The 5,000-nt window shown below is 32.4% G+C and overlaps 1 protein-coding gene across 1 annotated transcript in view; it reads right to left on the bottom strand.

The window, feature by feature from the left end:
* LOC137615786 (junctional adhesion molecule A-like) overlaps positions 1-5,000 on the bottom strand; it is a 283,862-nt gene that overhangs the window by 22,004 nt on the left and 256,858 nt on the right. The window lies entirely within an intron of this gene.

Raw genomic sequence — 5,000 nt, 5'->3', positions numbered from 1 at the left:
GGGGATTGGGCTTTCCCGGCTAACTTTTTGGAACTGAAACCAGACACCTTTAAACTTTAACCTTTACTTTAATGCCTACGTATAAGCGGAATTCATTTTAACCTAACATTAGTGATTGGTGCACCCTCGTAATGTAACAAAATGCAACTCTATTTTTCAAATGAATAGATATTTTGAAAGTGCCTGCTATTCTGAAAAACATTATCTTCTAGAAAAATGGGTATAACAGAATATTCCATCTATCTGATTTTCCTTAAATGTACTGCAAATTTCATAGAGGTTAAATACGAATCCTCATAAAAAGATTATTTAAAAATTAACTTTCCTATGAAAATCAACATTTTCATCCAATTGAAATAATTTAGGTGCTCAGTATCTCCATACTTATAAAGTCTAATATCGGAGAACTACCACTATTCACTCGCATTTTTCTAAAGCTGCATTTCTATTAATATTATTATAGCAGGATGCTATAAGCCCAGGAGCTCCAACTGGGAAAATAGCCTAGTGAGGAGAGGAAACATGGAAAATTAAATATTTTAAGAACAGTAACAACATTAAATAGATATTTCCTATATAAACCATAAAAACTATAACAAAACAAACGAAAGAAAAATAAGAGAGAATAGTGTGCCCGAGTGTACCCTCAAGCAAGAGAACTCTACCCCAAGACAATGGAAGACCATGGTACAGAGGCTGTGGCACTACCCAAGACTGGAGATAAATGGTTTGATTTTGGTTGTACTTCTGCTCGAAGAGCTGCTAACCATAGCTAAAGAGTCCCTTTTACTCTTACCATGAGGAAAGTGGCCACTGAACAATTACAATGCAGTAGTTAACCCCTTGGGTGAAGAGGATTTGTTTGATAATCTGAGTGTTGTCAAATGTATGAGGGCAGAGGAGAATATGTATAGAATAGGCTAGACTATTCGTTGTATTTGTAGGTGAAGGGAAAATGAACCGTAACCAGAGAGACGGATCCAATATTGTACTGTTTGACCAGTTAAAGGACCTTATAACTCTCTATCTTTAGTATTTCAACGGGTAGCAGGTACCCTAGCTAACCTACTACCTATAAAGTCATAAAGTCAACCTGTTAATCATCTACTACAATTAAGGACCAATGAACATTTATTTCTGAACGTTTATTGACCTCAACTTCTATTCGTTCATACTTACTTTTCATCGCCCTTTCTCTATTTCTCTCTTTAATTTCCTCAACTTCAAAGACTATTCAGAAGCTGCGACAAATGACCGTGAGAGACAAACGCACGACAATATGCAAATGAAGCGTTTAGTTGATCAGTTAAGCTTCTCGTAAGTCTGAAACACGACATTGCTCTTGCAGGCACAGGCAGAGAGAGAGAGAGAGAGAGAGAGAGAGAGAGATGAAAGGAGTAAAAGGATTTTGGATGTCTCAAAGACATTTTAGTCCATATGCGGAGACTAGATTTACTCTTTGGTAGAGCGATTTAGTTTAAGCATTTAGAGAGTTCTTATGATCTTGTCTAACTTAGGGTATCTGACGCCATAAAATCTTTGTCAGTAACGCTATCATTTGACAATTATCATTCTCAATAAAAGTGTGCTATTATTAGGTCAAGTGCTATATTTTTGTAATGCAAAGTATCAATTCTAAATAAAAATATATTCGTTTTATAGAAACAATTTTGGGTCAAACAAGTATTTTGTTAAAGCAAATTCAGAAGGTTTTGTTGTGTAATCTTTTTCAGTTGACCAAATATTATAGATAGGACTTAGTATAGAAGCGATCAGAGTTTTACCAATCATAAAGGTGTATGGAAGTCATTTACTCTGATAAGCCTTCTTATAAATAACAAAACCAACACCATCAATATGAAACTACTAATGCTAAAACTATTAATGATATAAACAGTAACGAATATTTCATAAAAAACATGCTATTATACTAGAACTGCTATATATATATATTTTTTTTTTTGAAAGATTGTAACATCAAGCATCGATATATACGTAATATATGATGGAGAGAGAGAGAGAGAGAGAGAGAGAGAGAGAGAGAGAGAGAGAGAGAGAGAGAGAGAGAGAGTCTTTGGTAGTGCCATAGCCTCTGTACCACGGTTTTCTAATGTCTCAGGATAGAGTTCTCTTGCTTGAGGGTATACTAGGGCACACTGTTTTTAATTCTCTTTCTCTTGTTTATATGAAGTTTTGTAGTTTATGTATGGAAGATCTATTTTCATGTTGTTACTGTTCATAAAATATTTTATTTCAACTGTTCTTAAAATATTTTATTTTGATTGTTCATTACCTCTCGTGTAGTAAGTTTATTTCCTATTTCCTTTCCTCACTGGGCTATTTTTCCCTGTCGGAGTCCTTGGGCTCATATTATCCTGTTTTTCCAATTGGGGCTGTAGTTTAGCTAGTAATAATAATAATAATAATAATAATAATAATAATAATAATAATAATAATAATAATCATCATCATCATCATCATCAATATCATCATCATCATCATCATCATCACATTTGGATGCCCCATGAAAAGAAGTGAAAATTAATATAGCACACACATGACCATTATGAAACTGCAGTACAAAATATCATGGAAAAACTCCGAATAGAAGAGAAAGGACGTTTATTCATAAAATGCCAGGACGAATGATTGACTGACTCCCAGCGATCTCTGGTTCGTTCAGTCGCTGTTTGATAATTCATTATCATCGCTCAGGAATATTTCAACATGCCTTTTAGTAACCTAACGCAGCTGAAAATAAAAAATGAATATCCGCAATGTATTTCTAAGTAGCCTTTTGTTAAAGATTTTATTTATTTACAATTTATTTTTTACCTCCGCCAACGAAGTTGGAAGGAAGTTATGGTTTACCACCTGTTTGTGTGTTTGTTTGTGAACTGCATCCTAGCCACAATTTTAATCGTAGATTGGTGAAACTTGCAAGGATTAACTGGTATGTAAAAGCTGGAATTTATTAGATTTTTTGAAGGTCAAGGTCACGGTCAAGCAAGATGTCCAATTCACGTAATCAGCCATAAGTTTGGACATCGCTGTTACAGACTTCAAATTTGGTTCATATTTGAATGTATGAAAATTTACACCGATTGATACACGTTAAGGATAAAAATAAAGCTTAACTGCTTAAGAAATAAGCTGCCGTGGCGGAGGTCTACGCTCTACTGAGTGCCCTTCTAATTTTTTTTTTTGACTCGATACAGAGAGATGATCCGTGGAATAATTATTGATAATAATAGTTATTATTAATGATAATAATTAGTAATAATGATAAGGATAATAACAATAATACTAATTAATGAACGTTAATTAAAGGAATGTCAATGAAATATTTTATTGTATGTAACACCGGAAGTTTATGATGCAAGTTTTTTCCCTTCATCATTCAACCATTTTTATTTTTTTTTTTGCAAGGAACTATAGAATAATCTTCTTATATTCATGCATAAGTTGATCAAATGATGATTTCCAATTAAGGAAGGCGAATAATGAAAACCAATTTTTTTTAAAAACGTGTTTGAAAACAAATATGTCGTGCTGCAATATTCATATTTTGCTTCAAAATTTCTAGGAAAAAAAATTCATAAATTTCAAAATTTTTTTTTAAGCTTTATATACCCAGATGTTTAATTTACTCCTATATAATTATATTAAAGGAAAAAATATGAAAGATATGATTTTATCTTTAATGCATTTCGAAAAAATCCCTATTTGATGTAATTTAATGTTTTTCATACGTAAGGGAAGTAAGATTTCCAGCCAGATTTCAAGCAAGACTTCCAGCCAGATTTCCTGTCAGATTTCCAGCCAGATTTCCAGTCCGATTTCCAGCCTAATCTCCAGTCAGATTTCCATTTAGATTTTCAGTCAGATTTCCAGTCAAATTTCCAGCCAGATTTCCAGTCCGATTTTCAGCCTAATCTCCTGTCAGATTTCCTAAATTTCCAGTCAAATTTCCAGCCAGATATCCAGTCAGATTTCCAGCCTAATCTCCAGTCAGATTTCCAGCCTAATCTCCAGTCAGATTTCCATTTAGATTTTCAGTCAAATTTCCAGCCAGATTTCCAGTCCGATTTCCAGCCTAATCTCCAGTCAGATTTCCATTCAGATTTTCAGTCAGATTTCCAGCCAGATCTCCATTTAGTTTTCCAGTCAGATTTTCAGTTAGCCTCTCTCTAGTGTTAGGAAGGAGAGTTTTGCTTTGTGTATTCCATAATAAGGAAATGTAAGGAGAAACGGCGTTCCGAACGTCATAATTCTCGGAAATTGAATCCTTATAACTAAGGTTCAACGACTTTCAATTTCAATAAGGACTAAAGGGATATAGCTAACTATTCTTCACCTAGATACTTGACTTTCTGTGATAAAGCGGATATTTCCTAGTAAAAATGAAAGCAAGTATTATGTTCTTCAAAAGCTTACCTTATGACCATATTGTATGTATATATATGTATACAAACACACACACACACACACACATATATATATATATATATATATATATATATATATATATATATATATATGTATATACATTATATATATATATATATATATATATATATATATATATATATATATGTAATTTCCATAAATTGCTCAATTTGCCATGTGATAGTTAAGAAAAGGGAAGGGGTGGGAAGGGTTGAATTTTGGCGTGTTCTCATATTCATGTAAATATTTAGCTGTCATTTTTGACGGGTTAAGGCACTAGTATCTCTCTCTCTCTCTCTCTCTCTCTCTCTCTCTCTCTCTCTCTCTCTCTCTCTCTCTCTCTCTCTCTCTCTCTGTATATATATATATGGATATATATATATATATATATTATATATATATATATATATATTATATATATAAATATGGATATATATATATAGATAGATAGATATATATATATACACATAATATACACATATGTTCATATATAAATATATACATATATATTCATATATATATGTGTGTATACAGTATATATACACACATAT

Source organism: Palaemon carinicauda, chromosome 22 (assembly GCF_036898095.1).
Source record: "Palaemon carinicauda isolate YSFRI2023 chromosome 22, ASM3689809v2, whole genome shotgun sequence".
Lineage (NCBI taxonomy): Eukaryota > Metazoa > Arthropoda > Malacostraca > Decapoda > Palaemonidae > Palaemon > Palaemon carinicauda.
The sequence above is the reverse complement of the archived record's forward strand: the minus strand, read 5'-3'. Positions and strand labels throughout refer to the sequence as shown.